The sequence below is a fragment of the Stenella coeruleoalba genome (genome assembly GCF_951394435.1).
Source record: "Stenella coeruleoalba genome assembly, chromosome: 3".
Classification (NCBI taxonomy): Eukaryota; Metazoa; Chordata; class Mammalia; order Artiodactyla; family Delphinidae; genus Stenella; species Stenella coeruleoalba.
Window position 1 is genome coordinate 115,808,852 of NC_137148.1, and position 16,575 is coordinate 115,825,426.

At 41.5% G+C, this 16,575-nt stretch overlaps 1 protein-coding gene across 1 annotated transcript in view; it reads left to right on the forward strand.

Moving 5' to 3' along the window:
• The first annotated feature begins 252 nt into the window (after window positions 1-252).
• Window positions 253-16,575, forward strand: part of MATR3 (matrin 3) — a 47,261-nt gene continuing 30,938 nt past the window's right edge. Inside the window, exons 1-4 of the mRNA XM_079917699.1 lie at window positions 253-342; window positions 1,571-1,608; window positions 3,448-3,531; window positions 4,309-4,389. The gene's annotated coding sequence lies outside the window, so the exon portion shown is untranslated. The remainder of the gene's footprint in view (window positions 343-1,570; window positions 1,609-3,447; window positions 3,532-4,308; window positions 4,390-16,575) is intronic.

Here is a 16,575-nt window from a genome sequence, read left to right on the forward strand (position 1 = left end):
CGCCCCGCTAGGACACACCAAGTTTTCTCTTAAGCAGCCCCACACCCAGCGCCCTTTCCATGCGTAACTAACTAAGGGGATGGGTGTCAGATAATTGTAACGCTTGTTCGGATTCCTACCTTTTCTCTTCTGGGGTCTAGTTCCTGTTAAAGAGTATGCTCACCTCTGCCACAGCTCTCCCATTTTTCTAACTCTTTCCTGGGCGGGGTTTCTGGGCCCCGCCCTCTGAGGGCCCGCCCAGTAGCCGCCCCGGGGCGGGGCTCCCCTCGGCTCCCGGCTGCCCTTTCCCCTGCGGACTCTTCTCGAGCTGCAGTGTCCTCGCTGAGCTCCGGACACGCGCTGGTGAGTAAGGGCAAATAGGGGAGAGGCCTCGGAGGTTTACCAGCCAGGGGCGAGAGGCAGTTGTGCGGAGGCTTCTTCCGAGGCACGGGACGAAATTGGGGTTCGTTCCCTCGTGACCCCAGGTTCGGAGGGCATGTTGAAGAGATGCTGGGGGATCGTACCCCCAGAGTCGCCCCCTGTTGCCTACTATCCCTACTGTCCCTGGAGAGTTCCCTAGAGCCGGTCTCGGAGAGTCTCGGTCCCCAGGCACCAGGGCCAGGGACTTGGGAAGGTTTCTGAGGAACACGTGTTCGGGTGGAGCTCGGTCAGTCCCTTCAACCCGAGCCCCTGAAAGGGGCAGGCTATTTTTGGATTCGTTTTTAGACCTGGACTATAAGCCCCCTCTATTTTCCTTTTCCTCTAAATTGTTTGGAGGCGTTTAGGAGTGAAATTAGAGGATGGCTGGAAAAAAGTATGGTCTTAGATACTCTCACTTTATATATATAAGATAAATTGTAAGGGTGAGTGGGTAGAAATGTTTATTAACATTTTGCAAATATTTCGGTTATTGTTTTCAACCAGTAGTTGGGGTCGTTGGTAGAAATGGCAACCCAACTGCCTCCAGTTTCTTTCACACCGATTACTGCATGCAATCATTTTTTAAGATGCTGTTTTATGGTTCTTCCAGAGGTCACAAAATTGAGGCCCTTCTCAGTCTAGTTTTAACTAGCCTCTCCAATTTTCACTGCCCATTGCTCTCCCAGGATAACTTTCCCTTCTACTCACCAGTATTTATCTCCTTGCCTGGAATGTAGCTCCTGACAATAACAAGTGTTACTGAGTTATCAGTCTATAGCAGATATTATCCTATGGGATTAATTTATATTCCATTTAAATCTCCCAACCACCCTGGGTACTATTATCAACACCCCCATTCTACAAATGAGGAGACTGAGGTACAGAGGTTAAGTTACTTGCTCACTGCCACTTGGGTGTTAAGTGACAGAGCCATTAATTTGATACTTGATGAGACCATTAATTTGCTACTGTTGAACTGCTGTGGTATGCAGGTACAAATGACATATGACAATAAAGCTAACCAAGGGAAAGCTATTTGTTTTATTTCCTGCTATTGTTTCTGTGGCTCAGGCCTCACCAAGTTACAGAGTTTTGAGGGTAGGGGTCTTGAACTCCACACAAGTGTTCACTAACTGTTGGCTGACTCTAACCTGGAGTGCTTTGATTGCAGAGGGACCAGCTGTGGACTTTGGGAAGATGCACCGCCAGGTGAGTGCAACTCCATTAGCCTACCTTTGGCCCCAGCTGTAGGCAGCTGCCTAGGTTTCCGTGTACCTAGGCAAGTGTTACACTGCTGGGAGAACAGCAGCCAATATAGCTGGTTGGCGTTCTGGGCCTGGTTCATTGCCAACTATGTTGTTAACTATACCAGGATGCCAGCATAGTTGCTTTTCCATTAAGGTTAAATCTGCAAGAGCATGCCTTTGCAAGGAGAAACCTAACATGGAGAATGGTTCTGGTCCGACAGGTTTGGCTAGTATGAAGTTCCTTGAATCGTGCCTTGGAAACAGAACAAAGGCAATGGAGGGATATATAAGTATAGAGGAAAAGTTGGGCTTTTATTTTTTGAGTCTACCAAGTGCTCAAAAGGGGCCTTATAGGACTTCCCTGGTGGTCCAGTGGTTAAGACTCTGAGTTTCCGCTGCACGGGTTAGATCCTTGGTCGGGGAAGTTCCACGTGCCCCGGCGCCCCCCCCCACCCACGCAAAACAACTAGTGCACGAAAACACACAAAAGAGGGCCTTATAGAGGGTGGAAGTCAATGGGATTTTTGCAGATTTCATAGCTCCCACTACCCCACAGTACAGAGCTAGTCAGGATAAACCCTTTGTAGAAGGATAGCTGTAGTTACCTGTGAGAATGCCATGCCTTACAAGGAAACATAGATATGAATTTGCTTTAAAATTATGGGCTTTTTTTTTTTTTTTTGGCCGCGCTGCACGGTTTGTGGGATCTTAGTTCCCCAACTAGGGTTCAAACCCGGGCCCTCAGCAGTGAAAGTGCAGTCTTAACCACTGGACCGCCAGGGAATTCCCTGGGCATTCTTTAGCTCATTAATAGAATATAAAAATAGCAATTCATTGAGGGGGCTCTAGATACTAGGCCTAGCTACAACGATAATAATTTATGCTTTAGGTTGACAGTATATTTTTGTTGATATCTTACTGATTTTCAGAAGTAAGCGGAGTTGTTGCCTCTTTGGAGCAGGAGATACTGAGTCCCCTTTGTAGTGATATTGTTTTAGAATGCTAATTTTCTAAAAACAGATGCTTCTCAGTTCTAGGCAATCACTTATCACTCAGGGTGATGCTGGAGGTTGTCCAATAGGGCTGACTTAGTTGCTGCTTTCTGTGAAAAGTGATATCTTAGTTCTACAGAAGGAACTGGTGAGGATGTTGGGAGGCAGAGGAGTTATTTATCAAAGCTAGTTTTGTTCTATCAATTGGCTTTGCCTTAAAAGGATTCTCTTAGCTAAATGTTGGGTGCTTTGTGTGAATACCTCAAATGTTCATTGTGAATAGTCTGTAATATATCGGTTCTTTTTTTTTAGATGTTGGGGGTAGGAGTTTATTAATTAATTTTTGCTGTGTTGGCGTCTTCGTTTCTGTGTGAGGGCTTTCTCTAGTTGTGACAAGTGGGGGCCACTCTTCAACGCGGTGCGCGGGCCTCTCACTATCGCGGACTCTCTTGTTGCGGAGCACAGGCTCCAAACGCGCAGGCTCAATAGTTGTGGCTCACGGGCCTGGTTGCTCCGTGGCATGTGGGATCCTCCCAGACCAGGGCTCGACCCCGTGTCCCCTGCATTAGCAGGCAGATTCTCAACCACTGTGCCACCAGGGAAGCCCTATCGGTTCTTAATACAAGTGATATCTAGAGGTCTTTAGTAGTAACAGGCAAGAAAAAAGGTAAGTAATGGGAAATAAAATAATTACTGAGGATATAAAAATTATGGTAGATCATAAACGACAGACAGCATTTTGTTTCTGTCTCTACAAAAAGCAGCCTTAGGAGCTGGGATGTTGAACACTGAAATCTTTTTCTTTTTAGGATGACTTGAAAGTAGGGCATCCTTGGCCCTCCTGAAGAGAGGAAATTAGTGGCAAATGGACAGTCTGTGTATGGAGTTATCAGGTAAATGTCCTTATTCATTCCAACATTGACTATGTGCCAGGCCTGTTTGTTTGTTGGAGCCCATCAGGAAACAATTGGGAGGCAGAATCAACTGTATTTGCCCCTAACAAATCCTACTCAGGGAAGGGCTGAGTAGGATTTTAGTGATTATGGTCTGGAGGCATGTGGGATCTTTGAGATTATCTGTCATTCCATCTGAGGAGACTGGGGGGCGATTGTAAATTCCGTGAGGGACAGGTTAGTGTATCTTACTTCGTTCACAGCTAGATCCCAAGCACAGTGCCCAGCACATGGCAAGAACTCTCTCAGTGTTGGATAAAATGACTGAAGCCATGGGAAAGGGTTTCCTGTTTCCAATTTTTTAAAGGATTTGACAGCAGGGTCTGCAATCAGTGCTCCCAGGCCTCTGTTTTGCAGTCGATGTTCAATTCATGGGGATACCTATATCCATGTCTTCTACCTGGGGTACTTGGGTATCTGAAACAAATAAGAAAACTGTTTCAGGAATCATCCAGCAGTTGTCAGCTGTCCAGGCTAGTGTGATGCCTCGGATGGTGTTACACTGTTGGAAGAGCAAGTGCTGCCTTTATTGAGGTCTGGCTCTAGTACTGTTTTGGCGCTGTGGCTGAGTACCTTTGGGCAACGTTTTGCACCTCTGAGAGTGGAGTAACTCCTCCTGTGGAGTTGGTCCTAGTCTGGGTGCAAACAGTTTTTTTCTATTAGAAAAGGACCCTGCCTTAAGGATAGCCTGTCATTCCTTTCCTCTTCGAATCCTAGATGCCTTTACCTGAGTGAGAAACCTTCCTCCACTGGGACCTCAGATGTCTGACAGCCCTTTGTAACACCAAGATAAGTAATGTATGCAGTGCTTTTGTCATGTAGTTTCTAGTTAACTCACTTCAGCTCAGATGGGTGGTGTGAAATAATAGAAAAAATACATATACATATATTTTTTTATGCACACACACACATTGGTATATATATATATATCTGACCCTGGTTTTTGGTACAGCTCCTAAAACCCTTGTGATTTCCTAAGTGATCAGAGCACTAGGAGCATCTTTTGTTCTAATATTTGGTCTTTGAATGTGGCTCCTGACAATGAGCTCCTAAATCCCTTGGAACTTCCTGGGTGATGTATGTCTTTTGTTCTGGTGGGGCTGGTCACCAGAAAGACCAGGCAATGATTAGAGCTTAGAATTGTCTCTCTCTCACACACACACACCCCTCTCAGACACACACTCATTCTCCAGAGTGGGGAGAGGGGTTGGAGATGGAGTTAATGATCATGATGAAGCCTCCATAAAACTTCCAACAGTATGGGGTTCAGAGAACTTAACAGGTTGGTGAACAACACGTTGAGCTGCTGGGAGAGTGGCGTCCCTTCCCACATACCTTGTCCTACACATCTCTTCCATCTGGATGTTCGTTTGTATCCTTTATCGTATCCTTTTATAATAAACAGGTAAACAGTAAGCTGTTTTCCTGAGCTCTTTGAGCCACTCTAGCAAAAATTAGTCAAACCCAGGGAGGAGGCTGTGGCAATCTCTGACTTACAGCCTTTCTGTCAGAAGTACAGGTTAACAACCTGGACTTGTGTCTGGCATCTGAAGTGGGGAAGGGGCAGTCTTGTGGGACTGTGCCCTTGGCCTCTGGGATCTGAAGTTATCTCTAGGTGTAGATATTGTCAGAATTGAGTTAAATTGCAGGACACCCAGCTGGTGACAAGATTTTCTTGGTGTGGGAAAAACACCCACACATCTGGTGTCAGAAGTACTGAGAGTGTGATCAGAGTGTGAGACTAAAGGAAAAAGAGGAGTGAGGTTTTCTTTATAGGTGGGAATACTTAAAATTCTAAAACAATTATGGCAGGACTTCCCTAGTGTCGCAGTGGACAAGAATCTGCCTGTCAATGCAGGGACACAGGTTCGAGCCCTGGTCTGGGAAGATCCCACGTGCTGCAGCTAAGCCTGTGCGCCACAACTAATGAGCCTGCGCTCTAGAGCCCGCGAGCCACAACTATTGAGCCCCACGTGCCACAACTACTGAAGCCCTCGCGCCTAGAGCCCATGCTCCGCAACAAGAGAAGCCACCACGATGAGAAGCCTGTGCCCCACAACGAAAAGTAGCCCCTGCTCACCGCAACTAGAGAAAGCCCGCACGCAGCAACAAAGACCCAACATGGCCAAAAAAAAATAAATTTATTTAAAAGAAAATTATGGCGAGAACTAGAATTTTAGAGAAGAATGATTACTCTTAAGTCCAAGGCTTGGGACTTCCCTGGCGGTCCAGTGGTTAGGACTTCAGGCTTCCACTGCAAGGGGCTTGGGTTCAATCCCTGGTCAGGGAACTAAGATCTTACAAGCCGTGCAGTGTGGCCAAAAAAAAAAAAAAAAAAAGTCCAAGACTTAAACTAAGCCCTCATATTCTAGAGCTCTGCTGTACATTACGTGTGGATTTAAATTGACAAATAAAATCCATTTCTCCATATCAGTATTTAGTGACTACCTAGTGGCCAGTTTAGAAGACACTTCCACCAATGCAGGAAGTTTACAGTTGTGTTCTAGAGCAGGAGTTGGCAAACTTGCTGTAAAGGGCCTGATAATATTTTAGGTTTGTGCACCATATAGTATCTGTTGCAACTACTCAACTCTGTAATTGCAGTGTGCAAGAAGCCATAGATAATATGTTAACAAATGAGCATTACTGTGTTTCAATAAAACTTTATTTAGGGGGCTTCCCTTGTGGCACAGTGGTTAAGAATCCACCTGCCAATGCAGGAGACACAGGTTCAAGCCCTGGTCCGCGAAGATCCCACATACCATCGAGCAATTAAGCCCGCGCGCCTAGAGCCTGTGCTCCACAACAAGAGAAGCCACTGCGGTGAGAAGCCCGCGCACCACAATGAAGAGTAGGCCCTGCTCGCTGCAACTAGAGAAAGCCCGCGTGCAGCAATGAAGACCCAACACAGCCAAAAATAATAAATAAATAAAATAAATTTATTTTTTTAAAAAAACTTTATTTAGGGACACTGAAAGTAAAATTTTCAGTGTTGAAAGAAAAAATTCCCCTCAACCATGCTAAGCTATAGAGCCTTTCAAAAACAGATGGCAGGCCAGAATTACCAAACTCTGTTTTAGGGAATGAAATTCAGGCCTTGGGAGTTTACAGCTCATTTGTGACAGATTTAGGGCCAGTACCAACATGTGTCCCTGAAAAATTATGTTATCGATACCTTTGCCTTAGAGCAAGCTTTTACCATATGGTATTAAACTCCTTTTAGAGGACTGAGGTGACTTTAGTAAATTATCCAGTAGTAGGATAGTCCTTATTTCTTGTGTTGTATATACTTTTTAAATGGGTTACTTATAATTGTTTTCTCTTTTAATGTACACCTAAAGAAGAGGCCCTAAGAAAGAATAGCAATCTGGTTTCCAGCAGAAGCTGATCAGACTCAACCCTAGGTAGTGAAATAGAAATGGTCCCAAAGGAAAGAGGAAAATTTTATATATCATGAATAGCCGGGGTTTAAAATCTGGGATCTCAAGTTCCTCTGAGCATACAGATTGCTTTCCTGAGCATGGTAAAGCTACCCAGGTGCAGGGAGGGGCCCCCTATGTTGCTACTTGAAAAGGGAAAATTCATTTGGTGTTTGTGCCTGTATTCAATACCCCAGGAGGTTTCAGTGGCTTAATCATGCACATTAAAATAATTTAATGGGATTTCCTACTTGATAAGTTAATTGGTCACTTACTACTCCCTGTTGGCTTGATTTCGTTTTTTTAAGATTTCCTATCGAGTCTAAGATGAAGTTACACATGTCAGAGTAGCTTTTTATCCATTCCTTCTCTTTTGCCATCACCCTTTTCCCATGCTGCAATGAAAACTGAAATTGGACTAGCAGATATTGGTCTGTAAATATCCAAGCTGCCACCTCCTGCCATAGACAGCAGTTAGTAAACACAAGTGCCCCTTTTCATTGCTCTGCTCAAGTTTCATGTCCTGTACTATATTAAGAGGGAAAAATAAAGCAGGATGAGTAGGGGGCCCCAAGTATTGAGTGCTATCCCTGGCGCCTGTCAATTTATTTTCCTTCTTTCAGGGTTGAAAGAAACTTGTCAATGAACATTTACATTGAAATTTTGGATTATATCTCAAATTTTAATCAGGAAAACAAAAACCCCAGAGGAATAAATTCTGCAGGCCCCAAAGGGACATAAAAAGGTGGCTCAGTGCCTAGGAGTTCACACAAAAGAAAACAACCTGGTAAGAGCAACTAATTAAGAACCTAAAACAGTGACAGTGGCTCTTGTGAGTCTTGTTGCTTAATTAGGGCTTTATGAACAGCTCCAGTTAATGGCCCTGTCGATATTCTCTTGGAAAACAACTTCACTGAATTAACAAATCAACTGTAATACTTAGAATGTCTGCTTAGCAACACCTTTCTCTTTACTGTTACTTAGGAACACTTTTAATGACCCAACATGCTAGGTCATATATTTGTCAATTTAGGATCCTAAAGCCTGGTTCAAAGGAGCCCCTGTTACTTTAGCTCTCCCTAATCTCCATTATAAGCCCTTTGGGGTGTGAGAACATTTTATACTGTTTTTTAAGGGTGACTTAACTGTTACCTGGGAAAAGGGTAATAAAATGGACCTTGAAATTTATTTCATTTTAGAATAGTTGTAGATATACAGAAAAGTTGTGAAGATGGTACAAAGAATTCACATGTAGCCTGCACCCAGTTTCTCCTAATGTTAACATATTAGTATAGTACATATGTCACAATTAATAGGCTAATATTGGTACATTATTATTGACTAAAGTTCATGCTTTATTCACATTTCTTTAGTTTTCACCTAATGTCCTTTGTCTGTTCCAGGATCCCATTGACGATATTACATTTAGTCATCATGTCTCCTTAGGCTTCTCTTGGCTGTGACAGCTTCTTAGACTTTCCTTGTTTTTGATGACCTCAAGTTTTGAGTAAGGCATTTTGTAGAGTTTCTCAATTAGTTTGAGTTTTTCTCATAATTAGGATTTTCTCATAATTAGGATTTCAAAATCTTAAGTGATTTTGAAAGGAAGACCACAGTACCATTCTCCTCCCATATCAAGGGTACATACTATCAACATGACTTATTACTATTGATGTTAACCTTGATCATGTGGCTGAGGTCATATTTTCAGGTATTTCCACTGTAAAGTTACCCCCTCTCCCCAGTGCTGTACTCCTTGGAATGAAGTCACTGTGCAGCCCACACTTAAGAGTGGAATTGTGGTATTCTTTCTTTATAAATATATATATGTATTGGAGTATAGTTGATTTACAATGTTGTGTTTCTGCTGTACGGCAAAGTGAATCAGTTATACATATACATATGTCCACTCTTCTAGATTCTATACCTGTATAGGTCACTACAGAGTATTAAGTAGAGTTCCTTGTGCTATACAGTAGGTTCTTAGTTATCTATTTTATATATAGTAGTATGGAGTTGTGGTATTCTTAAGGGTGAAATGTTTACATCAATTAATTGAAATTCTATAGAAAGTAATTGGTCTCTTCCCTCATTTATTAAATTTATTTCTACAACTATGGACTCATGGATATTCATTTTATGCTTTGGGAAATAATCCAGTAATAAACTTAATTTTGTTCAAAGTGTTGGCATCTTTGGCCACTGGGCGCTCTTACAGTTGACTCCTGTGTCCCTTCAATATGCCCCCATCATTGTGCTGTTGTTTTTAAACACCTCTCACTTTATGGCATCATAAGATGCTCCAGGTTCATCTTATATCTTTCCTGTCCCAGAGTTAGCCATTTATCTAAGGAGTCATGGTTCCTTTATTGGAGAATGGTATTAAGGAACCAAGATCTGGGTGCTAGATGTGCTCTAGATACTGAGGTGTTATTGCTTCTAGGTCCTGTCAGCTACATGGTGCTTCTATGAACATTGGGGTTCTTGTATCTTCATTTTATTTATTTATTTATTTATTTATTTATTGGCTGCGTTGGGTCTTTGTTGCTGCACACAGGCTTTCTCTAGTTGCTGTGAGCGGGGGCTACTCTTTGTTGTGGTGTGCGGGCTTCTCATTGCAGATCACGGACTCTAGGTGCGCGGGCTTCAGTAGTTGTGGTGTGCAGGCTCAGTAGTTGTGGTGCACGGGCTTAGTTGCTCTGCGGCATGTGGGATCTTCCCAGACCAGGGATCCAACCCATGTCCCCTGCATTGACAGGTGGACTCTTGACCACTGTGCCACAAGGGAAGTCCCACTTGTATCTTTTCAAATTAGAGTTTTCTCCAGATATATCCCCAGGATTCCTGGATCATATGGCAACTCTAGTTTTTTAAGGAACCTCCATACTGTTTTCCATAGTGGCTGCACTGATTTACATTCCCACCAACAGTATAGGAGGGTTCCCTTTTCTCCACACACTCTCTAGCATTTGTTATTTGTAGACTTTTTAATGATGGCCCTTCTGACTGGTGGGAAGTGATACCTCATTGTAGTTTTGATTTGCATTTCTCTGATAATTAGTGATGTCAAGCATCTTCATGTGCTTATTGACCATCTGTATGTCTTTAGAGAAATGTCTTATCTAGATCTTCTACCCAGTTTTTGATTGGGTTGTTTGTTTTTTTGATACTGAGTTGTACAAGCTGTTTGTATATTTTAGAAATTAAGCCCTTGTCCGTAGCATCATTTGCAAATATTTTTTCCTATTCTGTAGGTTGCCTTTTCATTTTGTTTATGGTTTCCTTTGTTGTGCAAAAGCTTAAAAGTTTGATTAGGTTCCATTTTAAATTTTTGCTTTTATTTCTGTTGCCTTGGGAGACTGACCTAAGAAAACACTGCTATGATTTATGAACATTCCATTTTTAGTACTCAACATGTCTTAGTCTATGGTCTTTGTTTATTCTCTTTCATTTAGAATACTGGTTGAGGCTGTTGTCTTTTATAGTAGATGCTGTATTCCCCAAATGACTGATTTTTTTTACCCTGTGAGCTCACAGAAGAGGATGGGAATTTTGTATCAGCTGGTGGTAGAAGGGAGGAGCCAAGCCCAGGCCCTAGTGTACTAATGAATTGAAGGAAAGTAGAGATGTCCTCAAGGCACAGAGCCTGTGAGTTAGAATCTGGACTTCACCAGAATGGCAGATGGTAGAACTTCCTCTTCTTCCCCTCAGTTGTAATTCTCTAGAGGAGAACTCCAGGAGCTAATGGTTACAGTATGTTGGCCATCCCAGGAGAGTTCTTTGCCAGCCTATGGCACAACCCCTACTCCCATGGCACTCTACCCTTTTCTACACTGGGCTTCCATTTCTTGCCCCTGTATAGTAGGGCCCAATCATGATCCAGGGGACTCTTCATAGTTTCTCACATCCCTAACCTCCCTCTTATTTGTGTGTATAATATCTCCCGGGCTGAGTTAGAGGAAGATAAGTAAATAACCTATGCTATTGACTCATCTTGTCAGAAGACTAGTCATTTAACTCATACCCTTTTTATGGCTTTACAGCTTTTATGAACTGAACTCTGCTAGACATTGGGGATACATGATGAACAAGACACAACCCTCTCATGTTTACCACCCTCAGATTTTATTCTGGACATGCTGGTTTCTTTCAGTCCTTTTGCATCTAGGTCTCTGCACATGCTGTTTCCCTTTCCCATTCCATCTTCCTTTTCCACTTTGTCTACTTTGAGATCTCAGCCCAGGCAGCACTTAAGCAGAGAAGCCACCCTCCCTGACTGAGCACCCATTTTATGTGTCATTGTACCATGTTTTACTGCGGAGCTAGATAGCCCCATGCCGTGTAACAGTCCTTTGAAAGATATTATTCACCAGTTTTTACAGGTTTACCTCACTCCCATATAGCCAAGCAGCCTCAATTCTACTGACAGCTGACTAAAGAGCCTCAACTGGTAAATATTAGTATCAGTGTGTCATTAGGTACCCAATATAGAGTAAGGCCATAGGCATATCCTACTTTTTAACAATACCCCAGTAAGTAAGGATAATAACAGTGCTGGTTTGGTTTTGTTTAATTTTGAAAAGAAAAATCATGGAAACAAAGATGTTGGGTTTCCAAATCATTTGCTGGTGGACTCTAAAGATATAACAGTGCCTAACTATTTGAAACTAAATTTAGCTTCAAAGTATTATATGAAAATAATGGAATTGCAGAGGATTTGTTGTTCAAATTTGAGACATCTTTTAACTAAAACGTGTGGCCTTTTAAACTTTTTTTGATAATCTCTAAGTGTCTTTATGTTGAAGAAAATTTTTGAAACATCTTTCTAAATTATAACTTGTAGAACCTCTCTTACTAGCAGTCATTGCACTGACAAGTAGGTGCCAGGATAAAACTTATAACCAGATTTAAATGGATAATTTTAACATGTTTACTCTGGAGCTCTATAAAAGTGAATAATCTTTGATTCTATGTCATTTTAGTATATTTATGTAAATACACTTCAGGACACAGAATACGGAGAATATTTACTGCCTGTTGACCATGGGCCAAAACTGCTAAATTCATTCTATACATCTCTTAATCCTCTCAACAGCCCTACAAGGTGCATGCTGCTATTTGCCCAAGGTCACACAGCTGGTCCAGGAACTATGGTGGTGGTCACTGAATCTGACTTCAAAACTAGTGATTGGTTTGGGGCTTTCATGTATAGTTCCCTTCCAACTAATTCTCATAAATAGCTTCAATCATCAACCTCATTCAGCCTAACAGAGACTCCTGGGTGCTATGAGAGGAAGTATGAAGTACATGGAGACTCCTTTTATTTTATTTTATTTTATTTATTTATTGGCCGCACTGCGTGGCATATGGGATCTTAGTTCCCCGACCAGGGATCGAACCTGTGCCCCCTGCATTAGAAGCTCAGAGTCTTAACCACTGGACTGCCAGGGAAGTCCCTAATGGAGACTCCTTTTAAAAGCAAGGGTAAAGGCTATGTCTGTATATGTTCTATGTATGTTAACAGCAAAAGGAAGCTTCCTCAAGCTACAGCAATAGTGGCCAAGATGCCGATGGCCTGAAACAAGGTATTTGGCATTTGTTATGTGTAAGAGACTAGAAGCAAGAAAAGCATTTCAGTAGTCCCTGAAAGATGTCACACATCCCCACCCCTAGCTTTGCTCTTTGGTAGGGTTTATCATATTTTATCAAAATTCTCCAGTGCCTGTGCTATTAAACTGTGGGCTCAATGAGAGGGTCAGAATAAGAATTTCAAGACATTTAAAAATTCCTCAAGAATTTATGTTTTTAGAGGATGGGAGTTGGATTCTCTTTTCTGTTTCACATATATAGTGGAATATAACTGCTAAATTAGGGGCATAAAGACCTTAATAGATAAACCATTATATAAAAATATAACATTATTCCTAGATTATTTTAAGAATACATCAAAATTTGCAATTAATTGATCTCAATAAAAGATACATATTATCCCAACATGCTAAAATGGCATTTACTAAAATTGCTGAGAGTCAGGATTCCAAGCCTGGTAAAATGTATCTTATTCTGAAAGCCTGTGTGATGCTTAATAGGGGAACCCTAGAACTGTTCCGATTAAAACAGAAAGCTTTGTTCAAGGGTACTATCAAAGGCAAAGAGGTATGAGAAGAAAATGTATAAATGGGGAAAAAGGTAAAAATCAGTTGTAGATAATAAGTTTTCTTAAATGCTGTGTCAACTGAAAATAATCCATTGAAGTAGCAAGTAATCAGTTTGAAGATAAACTGGAAGGAAGACAAAGCTAGGAATCATTAAAAAGACATGGAGGGTCTTCCCTGGTGGTGCAGTGGTTGAGTCCGCCTGCCGATGCAGGGTACACGGGTTCGTGCCCCGGTCCAGGAAGATCCCACATGCCGCGGAGCGGCTGGGCCCGTGAGCCATGGCAGCTGAGCTTGCACTTCCGGAGCCTGTGCTCCACAACGGGAGAGGCCACAACAGTGAGAGGCCCGTGTACCGCAAAAAAAAAAAAAAAAAGATGTATAAGTTATATATGAAGAAAATATTAAAATGACAAAAATGAGACCTTAAATGGAAGTCATACCATGTCCAATAAATCTCAACATAATAATTCTAAAGAAAAGTATAAGTTTATTAAAATCCCATTAAAAATAACAGAATAATTTTTGGAAGTAGACAAGTTAATTCTAACATTCATATGGGAAAACCGTAATATTAAGAATTATTACGAATAATATACTATTAGAACCAGAGTCATAAAGGAAAACTAGCTCTACCAGATGTTAAAATAAGACAGGTTGGGGACTTCCTTGGCCATCCAAGGGTTTGATCCCTGGTCGCGGAACTAAGATCCTGCATGCTACATGGTGCAGCCAAAAATAAAAGGGTGATACTGGCACCTGAGTAGCCTACTCTATGAATGGAACAATTAAGGGAATACAAAAATAGATCCTGAAACATTAAAAAGTTCAAGAAGAAAACAAGGTATCTATAATTGTGTAGTAGCTTTGCCTTCTAAGTGAAAAAAACAAAATGAATACTTAAAAAGACTGGATGATGTCTAGATTTTTAAAAATTTTGTATGGAAAAACAAACAACCAATAAAATGTTGGAAAAACAAACAACCAATAAAATGTTTGCCAAGAGTTAATTTTTCTTTAATACAGCCCCTATAAACTAAGGTAAAAGCTCAACAACCCAATAGGTAATGGCAAAAGATATAAACAGTTAAGTGATGCTTAACCCTAGTTAATGCAAGTAAAATCCATAGCTTAAATTCCATTTTCCAGCAACCAGATTTACAAATAGAATTTGATGTTATCAAGGAATAATTAGTTCCAACTAAAATTCCAATATTTATGTTTATTAGAACATAGTTATGCTCATTTATTCACCAATCATGGCTGCTTTTGCACAAGTGCAGAGTACTTCTGACAGACTATGGGCCTTGAAGCCTAAAATGCCATTTGACACTACAGAAATTTTGCCTGACCACTGCTCTAGAACAGCACTATATAAAGTTCTGCAATGACAAATTTTCTCCAAACGGTCCACTAGTTAACTATAGATAGTAAGATTGAGAAAGTGAGTGTAGATTACGGCTGTTGTACAGCAATAGGTTTAGAAAATGAGGGGTTTATTTTAAACTGCACATAGACTTTGACATGTATAGGGTAATATGTACATAAACTTTTGATTTTTGGCCACACCATGTGGTGTGCAGGATCTTAGTTCCCCCACCAGGGATCGAACCCATGCTCACTGCAGTGGAAGTGCCGCATCCTAACCACTGGGCCTCCAGGGAGTTCCTGTACCTAAACTTTTTAATACTAATGCTTTGAATAGCAGAAAATAGGAATATAAGACTTCGGTGTGTCACCACATTTTAAACCACCTTAAAACTTAGTAGTTCAGGGGCTTCCCTGGTGGTGCAATGGTTAAGAATCCACCTGCCTATGCAGGGGACATGGGTTCAATCCCTGGCCCGGGAAGATAGATCACACCACAACTAGGGAAAGCCTGCCCACAGCAACAAAGACCCAATGCAGCCAAAAAATTTTTTGAAAAAAAAAATCTACTAAAAAAAACCCTTAGTAGTTCAAACAAGTATTAAAATTCTGTGGGTTAATTGGGCTCTGCTGGGTGGTTGTGTTGTTACACATGGATTTGTCTGGGGCTACTGCCATCTGGAGGCTTCACTTTGGCTAGCAGATGCCACTGGCTGTCACCTGGGAGCTCAGCTGGGGCTGTTGACTGAAGCACCTCGATTCTTTTGATGTGGTCTCACAGCATGGCACTTGACTTCCAAGTGGATGAAAGTAGATCTTAAAATCACTTCTGTGTTCTATTGTTAAAAGCCAATTACAGGGCCCTTACAGAGGGCAGGTAAGGGGGAAATTGATGCTACTGTTTCATAAGTGCAGAAAAGGATTATTTGTGGCAATCTTTAATTCACAAGCGTATATGTGTGTGTGTGTGTATAAATGTTTATGTTTATAGGAAATCCTTAAAATACACAAATGGTTGATAGTGGTTGCCTTTATGTAAAGGAGTAGTGGTTGGGGAAAACTCTTTGTTGTGTGCTTTGAATTTTATTATATGTATTCCTTATTCAAAAAAATTTTTTTCATTTATTTTTGCCCTCGCTGCTACATGGCTTGTGGGATCTCCCTGACCAGGGATCGAACCCAGGACCCCTGCAGTGGAAATGTGGAGTCCTAACCACTGGACCACCAGGGAATTCCCCCAAAACCCTTTTTTAAGCCCACTTCCCCTCCCTTGCCACTGCTAAAAAAGAGCCACTGGTTAACAGTTTTCTGTTTTTAAATAGCCTAAAGTATTGAAATGGCCTGGTTCCAGGGCATTTAATCTATTTAAGAAGTAGATGGTGGACTGCCAGGAGATTCTGAGACCACAGCTTTGCTGAAGGCAATCCAATATAATGCTTTAAAGCTCTGGGTTTGGATTTATTTAGAACGGAGTTCAAATCCTGGCTACATGACCTTAGGCAAGCTTTCTTAATCTCTTATGTAAAACATGAGTAATGGTACTTTACTCTCAGAATTATAATGCATTATCAGCTACTTAGTGGTGTCAAAATATATGTCCTCAATCAATACGACTCTTCTGCTCAAAACTTTGAAAGGTATTCATTATTAGCTCAAATGTAGACTGTATCCTGGTGTTTAAAGCCTTATTTCAAACTTGTCACTTAGACCTTTCAAAGTCTCAGCACAAATACTTGCTTCGTAGCCTCTTCATCATCCCTGGTGTACCACACCCACTGCCAAGAAACCCAAATGTGAATAGAGCTCTTGATCCATCTCTTCTCATAGCCAGGCCCACCTTGAGGCCAGACTCCTTGTCCAATCTTGATCTGACTGGGATCCTCAAGAGCTGGTAATCTGTCTTATCCATCATTATATACCCACCCTTGTACACCGTCTTTCATGAAATTGGCATTTGATCACTGAAATCTTGTATCAGTTTGGTTTCCAATGTGTCTTTTTGCTGTTGACCCACTAAGCAGATCCTCAATAAATAATTACTC